Here is a 12,202-nt window from a genome sequence, read left to right as displayed (position 1 = left end):
TTACCATATCCATGAATGACGGCGACTACAGAAATTATTAATATTTAACATCTTCCAATTTTCTGTTGTGTTCTTAAATTTAATCAGAAGCTGGTTTTCTAATTTCTCCATAATTTGCTTAACTTGCACACAGAGCGCTCCAAAAGGTTTTTATACTTTGTAATTGAGTATCAGCTTGCATTTCAGTTTGGATGTCATACATATACATACATATACATATACATATACATATACATATACATATATATATATATATATATATGAATGCAAATAATTTGCTATTCAAAATTCAAGGGTGCATTCAGAACATCTTCCGTGGCCTTCCATAGTTCCCTGCTTATATCAGAGAGAAACATCTATTCTTGGCAAAAAATATCTTGACTGCAGTTTCCTGTTTTCATTTATATAATCCTCCCCCAACGATAATGAAATCCAAAAATGAGAAGGATAAGCAGGAAGTTTATTCACTGTCCAACTATCATCTTCAAAGTGAAGTCCACAGTGAAATCCAACATTTGTGGATATGTTTTTAAACTTCACTTACTCGTCATCAAGTTCTTGAACTTCACATTACTCCTGCAGCTGCAGTACCTCTCATTTGACTAGCTCTCCCCTGCTTAGCATTTCTGAGTGAGCTGGAAGCAGTCCTAACACAGAAAATTGAATTTCGTCAGTGGCATAATACACTGGTAAAGCAGCAAAGGGTGAAAAGTGTTTAGAAAATATATTTCTCATCCTTAGCCATTGAAAGTAAAAAAGAAAGAGAGTGCTAATTTTAGCATCAGCACTTACAGCTAAAGATTTCAAGTGAACATTTTACAAGATTTTAAATTCTGTAGCCTCTGAGCATGTCTGTGCGTGCACATGTGCAAAGAGAGGCACAAGGAATTTTGTCTCTCAGCTTGTTAACTTTCAAATCAACAGCCCAGTCAGTGATAGCCAAGCATGAAGGGTCTACTTTTAACAGTTTTCCATGGTAGCTGCCTCCATGTAGCAAGCAGTTTTCCTGCCATGGTTCACTTTTTGTTATTGCTGCAAGCCTTTAAAAAATGCAGTTATGTGGACAACAATCCCATGTCTCACATTGGGAAGCTGTTGCAATTTAAGATGGGGTGGGGATGTGCTGGTTCCCAGGGCTTCTGAGAATGTAAGTTATGTTCTGGAATTACTAGAAGAGTATAATTAAATTGAGTCCTGTGGGCCAAGTTAGTCAATACTTTAGGGTGTTATTTTTAATTATTTATAGATAACATTTGTATCCTGTATCTTCCATCCAAATAGGATACCTCATGGCATAAAACAGTAAAAATAAAATAAAAATACAGTATCAAAAGGTAAATTAACAAACAATCCCACATCAGCACAAAACCTGCAGGAAAATACATCAAAAACAGCAGATAGTGCCATAAAGTGCATGTTTTGACTTGATGTCTCAATACACCCACTCAGGCCGAGGGAGCCGGCATTTGTCCAGACAGCTTTCCAGGTTATGTGGCCAGCCTGATTAAACCGCTTCTGGCACAACAGAACACCGTGATGTAAGCCAGAGTGCTTGGAGATGCCGTTTATCTTCCCACCACAGCGGTACCTATTTATCTACTTGCACTGGTATGCTTTCGAACTGCTAGGTGGGCAGGAGATGGGACAAAGCAACAGAAGCTCACTCCGTTGTGGGGATTCAAATCACTGACCTTCTGATTGGCAAGACCAGGAGGCTCATTGGTTTAGACCACAATGCCACCCGCATTGAAAAGGTGGCTGAATCTACTGTCCTTGTTCTCCAAACCTCATGTGAGTGAAGTGGCACATAGGAGGGCATGTCCTGATGTCCGCAGCTAGTTGCCAGGTTCATGCAGGGAATATCCAGGTCCTTTTAAATTGCTAAACAGTAAGCGCCAGGCTAGTGGCACATGTGGATAAGTGGAGTGTGTCAGTGCACGTTAACAAACTAGGTGGGAAAAAGCACACATAAAAGGTGTGAAAGGAGTCATACACCACTGACAGCTTTGCTAATTACTGAATACATATATATATAGTATTTTTTAAAAGGCTGTTTTCAGGGGAAGCCCCATACAAATGGGTACAGGATTTCCATGTTCTTAATTGTTTTTAAAAATAGTAGGGGGGGAGGCATTACATAGAAGCACAATTTTTGCAGGGAGCCCCTGATTACAAGGAGGCTTTCATCAGATTCAAAGGTAATTCTAAAAGATGTGTTATCACACCATACAAAAGAAACGTAGGCAGCCTAGCAGCAGGCTAACAGCATGAATGCCACTGAAACAACCTCAGCTATCAGCTGAACAGCTAGCCGCTAGCTGCCAGCAGCATTTAACAATGAGTCACACATTACTGCTGGAAGAATATCATTATTGGCCTGACTTTTGAAACCAGTGTTGGACAATAATGCCTGTGCATTCAAGTGATGGGCATAAAGAAAAGAAAAATAAGCACTTACACCATTTTATTAATTGTGGTTTTCAGCGAGAAAGTTTAAACCTTGTTTTAAAAAGGAAACACTGCTGCATATGAAACACTAAAACAAGTTTCAATGGGTTAAAGAAAATAAAATGCTGGCCAGAAACATCACATGCCCTTTACAGTGGATTTCCCACCCTAGGAAGAAGTAGAAAGCTTTATTTCATTGCCCTGACTGACATTTAAAATTAACCACTTTACCCATGTGACAGTACTGATGGTATAATTAGTGCTCATATAAGAGGACTCGTAGAAAGTTGTGGCCACGCTTTGTATTTCCAGTATCTTCTGTGTACCCATTCCCTTTTCATATACCCCATTTTCTCGCACACTGTATAGGTTTCCACCAACATGGCTATTGAGGCCTGCTTGGCCCTTCTCAGTGGGTTTGCCTATGTCAATGCTACAGTACTAGGAGCTTAAGCTACAGAGCATTGTGATCAGCTTATATCAATGGGTTGTGAACAGATCAAAAGAGAACTCTGTAAACACAGCAGCGTGGATGAATGGGTGGTTCTTGAATTTCCAACCACTATGGATAGCACCAACAGCATCAGCAAAAGCTTTTATCAAAAGTTATAAAAAAAGACTGAGTAAGTTGTTGTTCAGCATCACACGGGAACTTCTGATGCTCTTTGATTCTCAGTCCAGTGTTCCTACAGCAAACCTAAGCTGTCTACTTGGCTCCAGGAAGATGGGCTAAAGTGCATTCTGGAACTTTGCATGGATGCCTGCTTGGAAAGATAGAAATAGAGCATGTTAATGGTGACTTCTGCTGGTTTCAGTTGGAATGGATAGTCCCTGTGCATGCGGCCTCTCAGTAGGACAATCTATCTGGGGTGCTTGTTTCCCTCTCTTGTCCTCCAGCCCATATACTCTTCTCATCCCTTCCCCATGATGTGCTCATTTGATCCACTCCTCAAATGGCTGTTCACTTATAGGTGCAGCTGTTTCAGTGAAGAGGATGCTAGTGGACTTAAATCCACATTTTGTTGTGGTCTTTAGCCTGTCTTCAGTTCCTGCTTACTCTTGTCTTCAGCTGAGCTGTTTCTGTTCATGGGCAGAAGACATATTTGGAGAGCTACAGAGATCTCTCTCTACCTATGGACAAAGAGCTTGGAGCCCTATCCCAGGATTTCTTTTGTTTCCTGATATCTCCTCAATGCATGTGGTGACAGGCAGCTTACCGGGGGCTGTATTAGCTGTCTGCAGGTTCTATGGTTATTCACCGTGCTTTTTTGTTATGATGGTCATAACATATGTATTGTGCATTGCTCATGCAAGGTTCTCACTTTCACGTGATGTCCCCCAGAGTGCAGCATCGTAAGACAGAGTCCTTGGTGTTCAGTAGCCCCCTGACTTCCTTGAGAAGTTTTTTGAGGATGCATAGTGGAAGTGAATGATGAACAATGTTGGATACAATCTATGCACTCACACACATGCAACAGTAGCAGAATTCTGGATGCAATTTATCACTTTCAAAATTCAATTACCTTTGCTACTAGAAGTGAAATGGAGTTTTGGCCCATTTTCATGCTCTAGAAATTACAGAGTCTGTTAGCCCACAGCATAAAAAGACCATATTAACATGCTTTGTATTGACCCATAACTGTTGTCCAGAAAAGGCATGTATATTTTATGCTCAAGCAATCTGTCAAATGAGAAGTCTGAAAAAGATGCATGAGAAAGAAACTCCCACACATCCAGCTAGATACTGGGTACATTATTATTAATTTTTGCTATTTCCTCCTGATACATAATACATATTTATGGACATGGCAGCTAATTTATTAATCCAATAAAATACTGACAATAACTGTAGAATCACAGGACTGAAAGGAACTCATGTATAATATTGCCCCACTCTCTGCGTGCATGAAATTCAGCCACCATTCACCCCCTATCCATATCACCTAAATTATAGTAAGTCAGAGAGAACAAAAGATCTCACACCTGAGATTTTTTGATGATGCAACTAATCAACTGGGCAAACCATCGGGACAGTACAACCAAAATTAGCCCTTAGCGTTTCTGTTAAACTACACAAAACTAAGCATATATTATTAGTTCCAATTTTTAAAAATGAGCCCTACATTAAACAAAGCTTTATTGATTTCCAAATGAATCTGAATTACAGGTGTAATGGATATTTGACTTGCCTGAAGTGACCTGGGACACATCTGAATCAACATCAAAGATCACTTAATGATTGTCTGGGAAAGTTTCTTTAGCGTACAGATGCTGAGTGGCTCTAAGCAAGCCATAGACTGGTAAGAGGTAAAGTAAGAGGGCAGGGAGGATGAGAACAGGGGCTCTAAATTAGATAAACACAGAATTGTACAACTTTAGCAAAAGACAGAATTTTCTCCATGGAGCCTCTTCTATTCCAGGAATATCATCTGGATGAAGCAGGGTAAAGTGGAACATTTTTGGAAGCCTAGCTTCTTCACAGGAAGATGTAACAGCTAAATTATGAAACAGTTAAGCATCCAGCAAAACAATTCTCTTTATATATAAAAGGGTTGGGGAACCTGTAGCCCAGATGTTGCTGGACTACCCTCCAGTCATCATTGACCATTGGCCATGCTGGCTGGAACTATTGGGGGCTGAAGTGCCATGAAACCTGTAGCGCCACATGTTCCCCATCCCTGCTATGTAATATGCACTGACAAGTCTACTGCCTCTGATAGCTCAGTCATTAGAGCACAAGACTCTTAATCTCAGGGCTGTGTGTTTGAGCCCCACATTGGGCAAAAGATTCCTGAATTGCAGGGGGTTGGACTAGATGACCCTTGTGGTCACTTCTAATTAACTGTGAAAGGTACAGGAGCCCAAATTCCGAAAGGCTGGCTGCCCCCAGCCAGTGATAGCTGTAGGACTATAAACAAAACATTACAATCTAATTTAATAACAAACATTGAAACACTAAACTATAAAACTGGCAAGTCCTTTAGGCAAGAGAACCTGTTAATAGAAAGGCAGGCCACTGAATGGTTCTGCCCATTAAATTAACTTCCTCTTGCACACAATGTTCAGTAAACATACTTGGCTTCATTCAAAATCAGCTCAATATTTATGAGCTATCTCTGAAAGCATTCCAAAAACAGCTCATCTATGTTGGCAAGTTCTCTCCTGGCTTGTAATGATTGCTGATGCTCTTCTGTGCATGTGCCTATTGTATTGACCATGGAAAAGGTAAAAAAAAAAGTGTGGAACTTAAATGCACATAACCCTGTGAAAACAAACACAACCTAAAAACTAGGAAATGTTTTAGAGCTAGATGGGAACATCACTGCTTAAAATGTTTACAAAATCAAGATAATTGACCTGAAGAGAGAGGGCACACCAAACAGAAACTTGCTTGACTGAATGGTCTGGTCAGCTAGTTCACAGAAAGTGATGAGGGTTTCACTGAGAGTAAGCTTACTGAAGAACACTTAGCACAGATGCCCACCTAGAAGCTAATGTACCGAACTTCATTTTACACTGTGAGCCAGTGTCAGGCTTCAGGGAATCCGGTCCCCCTCCCTCACGGCTGGCAGCCAGAAATGGGAAAACAAGAAGTTCTTACCATGGTATTTTATTCACTATTCACAGAGAGAGACGGATGATGCTGACTCTCAGACAATGGCAGTGCTCCGAGTAAAGTCCCACCCCCTCCGTCTCTCCTATTCTAGGTCATCCCTGCACTGGCTGATCTGTGCTTTCTGCCTCTGAGCTTTCTGTTCTACTACAGTCGTACCTTGGTTTTTGAACAGCTTCAAAAACAGCTTAGTTCTCGAACGTTTTGGCTCCCGAGCGCCGCCAGTGACTATTCCAGTTTGCGAACTGTTTTTGGAAGCTGAATGTCCGATGGGGCTTCCGATTGGCTGCAGGAGCTTCCTGCAGCCAATCGGCAGCCATGCTTTGGTTTCCAAATGTTTTGGAAGTCAAATGGACTTCTGGAACGGATTCTGTTCAACTTCCAAGGTACGACTGTATTCTCAGCGCACGCCGGGTCCTGGGAGAGGGAAGATTAGGAATGCTTTCCAAGGACACTAAGTCTGTCAGCTGTCTCTCCCCTGGTGCTTCTTTTTCCTGCTGATCTCCCAATATTTCCCAGCTTCTCCTCTCTGTAGCCTCTGAACTATTACCTTCTGTTCTAAATCTATACTGCCCTTCTCTTCTCGGGAAGGTTCAGGAAGAGGGGGTAGCGGTCCCCACCATTCCTCCTCAGTCTAGTCTCTGACAGCTAGAGAAGTTTTTACGGAAATATATCCAGGCAATATGTGTGGTAGAATTTGTATGCTGAATCGGGTAACTATTATGCCTTGGGTGACATAACATATGTCTCACCTTCCCCCAGGTATGTTCTTGTTAATGAGAATAGACTGACAGCTGTCCCATGGGAACAGAAGTTTCGGGGGCACGTTTAATTCACTGAAAATAGTTCTAGTATCCTTCCCCACAAAAAAGGGACTTCTCATAGGTATTTTAAAAACATGTCCACTTCTTTGTTTCATTCTGAGATGCCACAGGCACCAATTTCCCAGCATGATCACCATAACCAAATTGGAATTGGAAAGAACAGCTTTGGAAGCAATGCATGGCTGGCTGGCAGGCACCTCCTGTGATAAAACTTTTACCACGCAGTTCGGCAACCAAGTTTGTCTGCAGCCCAAAGATACGCAGGAATGCCAAAGAATGCGAAAATTCAATTTCCCAAAACCAAAGCAGTCTGTAGTCTATAACGAACAGCTCCCAACACCTAAGTGTCCTAGTTTAACTGTGGCTCACAAGGATTGGCTTAGATACGCCAAGGCAGAATCAATAGCACAGCTTTTCTAGGTCCACCCCAATAGGAGGTGACTTAAGAAAATATTCTCTGTGTATGCATGGCAGCTGCAAGCACTTGAGAAGTATATTCAAAATGGGGGGGGGGAACCCTTCCCAGCAGAACATGCTTTAGATGGGACAGGGATGACATGGGGATGGTGCTGTGTGTACAGTGCCCCCAAAACACATCTGCATCAGGCAGTGAATGCACATTATCATTATGTGTGTAGACACTCCAGAGTTGTTCAAATATGCCAAAAAGTAACCTGACTTAGCATAGTGGCTCAGAGGCAGAGCTGAGAAAGGAATCAGAAAGTACGCAGTTTGAATCTCACACCTGCCATGAAATTGCCACGTGGTTTTAGGCAAGCTCTACTCTTTCTCAGCCTCAGTCCTTTCCCCTGTCACTAGCTATTTGGTGAGGAGCTTTACACAATGTTATGCCTATGCTTGGGGGAGGGGGGAGAGAATTCACCCTTGGAAAAAATATCTCCCCCTCTTCAAGAGTTTCATTTTAACTTTTTTTATTTACAAACCCTCGGAGGCTAATTTATGCAGCACAATAGCGCTGATTGATTTTTAAAAGGATGAAATTGCTTGTGGCTTCCAACAAATTACTCAGCTAGACCAAATCCATTCAACTCAGTCATTATTACTGACTATACTGCTTAATACTGCAGAAACTCTGATTTGCAATTCAAATTTCCATGTCTTCAACAGATAGCATGTCTGTAAGTGTGATCTGCACCCTGTAAAGTGGTAAACTGGGATCACACGCTGCCAGTTAAGCAAATCCTCGTGCAAGAAGAAGTAAAGAAAAATAAAATTTACTGGAGAAAACGAACTCGAAGAGCCAAATGTTTATGGCTAGTGCTAGTTCTATAAGTATATTGTTCTACATTTCATTATAATGTGATATGTTGTGAGTGTCAGAACTGCTACACACGGTCTAAACATGCTGATCAGGGATGCAGAAACACCCCACTGCTTTTGCAAGCATTCCAATCAAATGTTGTTGTGTGCTGGGGGGGGGAGGGGACATAATTAAGGGCTTTAAGAGTTTTCAATGCAAAATACAAAGACTTGCGCATCCACATCTTCCACCTTCCATTTCTTCAGTGCCAAGACCCAACCTGCCCCATGGCAGAGAATTACAGTGGTGGCGTGTGGGGCTTCTACGAGGGCCCCAGGTGAAGCTTCTTTTCCCACCAGGGCCTGCCGTTACAGGTCCTTGAAATATATCGATGCTAATAATATGTGCAATAGCTGTTTCACACTGGGAGATCTGGGGCTTGAAGTCCTTGTTCTAGATGGGGAAAGTAAATGCTCAGCTCCCTTGAAGTATCTACTGCCGCTGCTTCTACCCCTGTCTTTCCCTGCCTGTAGGTGAGTTTCTGGTCCTTGGAACATGGGGAACATGCAGAAAAGTATGGCAGATCAAGGCCAGCATAGTGTGGCAAGCAGAGCTGTGCCTGCCTCAATTCTGCTTGGAAGTGTTTGATCAGGGGTGCTCATTTACACGAGAGCCTGCCCAAATGCTCAACACAGCCCTATTGCAAAGAACCGGTGTTAAGAGATTGCTGCATTTTATTTTTAAAAAAGCCTGTACTTGGAACAGAATATATTAGTCTCAAGGAGTTCTGTGTGCCCAAGGTTGCTTTGGGCTTTTGTTTCTCATGCAATCTTCCTATCCCCTGCCCCTCAAATGCCGCATAAGAAACCACTTCTGAAACTAAGAGCCTTGTTTTATAAAGAATATCATGTCAAAGGATGGGAGGAGTTCAAAATGGCATGCAGGTACTGTAGGCCATCTTTCCCCAACCTGGTACTCTCCCTATGTTTTGGACTACAAACTCCATGATCCTCAGCAAGCATCTGGAAAGTCCCTGGTTGGAAAAATACATGTAAAGTAGATCGTTGATCGCAGCCATTTTTTCGTACTAATTTCTAAAAACACCGAGAAATAATCCAGTTGTAAGAAGTCGTTGGGTTGCTGTTGCAGATGTCATAATGCCAATTAATGTGTCAGAAAGTCATTTATTCTCTCACCTAACCAGAAAAAGCAAGATGAAATAGAAATCAGAAGCAAAATTTCTCTAGGGAAATCCCCGATGCTACATGTCTGAACAAGTGGGATGCATTTAATGTGGCATATTGGAACAACACTGTTAAACGGTGGAGGTTGGGGCAAATGGGGCATGCCTCACCCACCACAATCTTCATTCCTCCAAGCCAACCTGCCCACCTTTGTACTTGTATCAAGTACAGGGGTGGCCCTCACTGTCTGCTTCCTCCTCCTCCTTTGGCTGCTTAAACACCTTACTTTTAAAAGAGCCACACACACACCCAGCAAAGAAATCCGGGAAACTGTAGTTTATCCCTCAGAGCAACAATTCCCAGCACCTTAACAAACCATTGTTCCCAAGATTGATTGTATGGTGTGCATGCAACCTCGGTCATAGTTTTCACCTTGCAGAACTCAGCAGGGTGAAGAAGGACTACGAAGGTAGAAATAGTTGTTTTTGGTTCTGGCTCCCTCTCCTCTTGGCTTTCCTGCCTCCCGCCCCAAAAGTCCCAATGGCCACTAGCCACGCCTGCTTTTAAAGTATTGGAAAGAGGCAAAGAGTAAAACACCAAACCACACTTGGTGCTGTATTAAACTATCATGGGAACGTTCTAGCTGAAGCTGTATTCTCTAACTAAATAATATTGAGCGATTTTTAATAATAAAAAATTATGTGGTGTAGTAGTTAAGAGCGGTAGTCTCGTAATCTGGGGAACCGGGTTTGCATCTCCGCTCCTCCACATGCAGCTGCTGGGTGACCTTGGGCCAGTCACACTTTTCGGAAGTCTCTCAGCCCCACTCACCTCACAGAGTGTTTGTTGTGGGGGAGGAAGGGAAAGGAGAATGTTAGCCGCTTTGAGACTCCTGAAGGGGAGTGAAAGGCGGGATATCAAATCCAAACTCTCTAAATAATGTATCACAAATAATCACTGTATGGCAGATATATTACAAAACGACACCTATCTTTTACACATCTCCATTAGATAGATAGATAGATAGATAGATGGATAGATGGATAGATAAATAGATATAACTATATGTAAAAAAAAAATTTACAAACAATTTTAAACCGAATGCAAGAATGTGTTCTGATAAATGCACATTAAAACACATCTCCATCTGGATTACATTTTGTATTTAAAAAATACCTTAAGGGAGAGTTCATTACTCATTTCCCTTTGTATACATCTGAAGCTTTTAAAAAATTCACAACGGTTTATATATAAGATGTTCCACCGGAGATCTGTAACTCAAGAGATATACCTTAAAGAGGCTAAAATTATGAGTAAATGTAATCAAAAGGAAAACATGCACAAACACACCACACATCTGCCTTCTACATGAAATGACATTTATCAACCCTGCATACATGTCTGTATGAAAAGAACTGGTTGACTTTAACATTTACCAAGAAATGATGGCATATGATTTTCTTCAAATTCTAATTTAAAAGAAATCTAGCATTTGTATACGTCCATTTCAGGGCTATATGGATTAATAAGTAAGATTAGTTATTAATGGAAAACAATTATTATGATATACTACAAATAATATCCAGTAGTGAGCTTTCCCCTGCATACATTATACGTCCTATTTCAGAATAAGTCAGTGCCAAACTATAACAGCCTTTCTTGGTTGCAAAACATTGCCACTATTTTTCTGACCTATGGATACTGCCTAGCAGTGTTATTCCAAGCACGCTGTACTGTACTTACCCCCCTTCATCCCACAACAGGCAACAAGAAGCAGTGTTAGAAACTGAAAGATGAAAGCTAGGAGCTGAATGGCACCTTAAACCTGGGTCATGGACGCAAATAACAAGAATACAAAGCTGAAAATGAATGAACTGCAGCTAAAATCTTATATTCATTTTTACATGGTCTAGACCTCATCTGAAGATTGCAAAAAACAAAGCGATGCTTCCCCCTGCCTGCCTCCCTAATATTCTCAAGGGTGTCTCTTGTCCAGTCTTCAGAGAGTGGCTGGAAGTGGGAAGGCAGAAAAAGGTCCTCCTTTCCTTCCACTCTGCAGTTTTAACCTGAAATCTTAAGGCACAGTACTGTGCCCAGAGCCCAGAAACCGCTCGCGCTCATGAAATTCCTTGTCGCAAAATGCGCCTAGAGCAACGGGAGTTTCGAATACTGGCAAATAGATATCTCTCTGGAGACTTTTGCTGAAAAGTGGCTTATAAGTAACAATGGACAAAAAACAAACAAAACAGCAGCAGCAGCAGAGCCATCTTTTGTCTCTCAAAATAGCAAGCAAGAGCTTATTGGAACATAAGAACTCACAGAGCTCAAAACCCCCTGGGTTTTCCCTACAGAATCCTCTAAAGCTCTGTAACAGAACTACAGGTTCAATTGTTTGCAACTGGAGCCAGGAAATAAGGAGGCATGATGCAGGGTGAAATTGGTTAAACATGGAGCACATTTATTGAACGAACCTACAAAAGATATGCAGGGTGCTAAGTGATAACCAATCAGGCAAACCCAACCTGGAATGTGAAAAAGGAGACACTGTCCATTCCATTAGCCCATTCCAAAAAGGTGCCTTAGGATGTCCACCAAACCCTATCCTACCTGTTGAACTCCCGCACATACCCAGAAAAATGTGACCAAATCAACCTATTTTTACAGGCATCCAAGCCAAAGGATATTTGGAGGGGGGGGGAGAGAGAGAGAGTAGATAGCGCAGAGTAGGGCGACTCCTTGTTGACTGAGTCAATTTGCCAAAAAATCCTGCAAGGAACTTGTTACAGGTCCCACTCAGCTCCAAATACTACCAGACATTCCTGCAATGTGCTTAGGAAGGGTGGGTAGATGCCAAAGAAGTCTGAAGATGCCA

General features: G+C 41.8%; 1 protein-coding gene across 3 annotated transcripts in view; it reads right to left on the bottom strand.

The window, feature by feature from the left end:
• Positions 1–12,202, bottom strand: part of PDE4B (phosphodiesterase 4B) — a 257,231-nt gene that overhangs the window by 108,714 nt on the left and 136,315 nt on the right. The gene's annotated exons all lie outside the window — the stretch shown is intronic.

This window comes from Podarcis bocagei (genome assembly GCF_964188305.1).
Source record: "Podarcis bocagei genome assembly, chromosome: 5".
Taxonomy (NCBI): Eukaryota; Metazoa; Chordata; class Lepidosauria; order Squamata; family Lacertidae; genus Podarcis; species Podarcis bocagei.
Note: the sequence above shows the minus strand (reverse complement) of the source record. Positions and strands in the feature narration are given on the sequence as shown.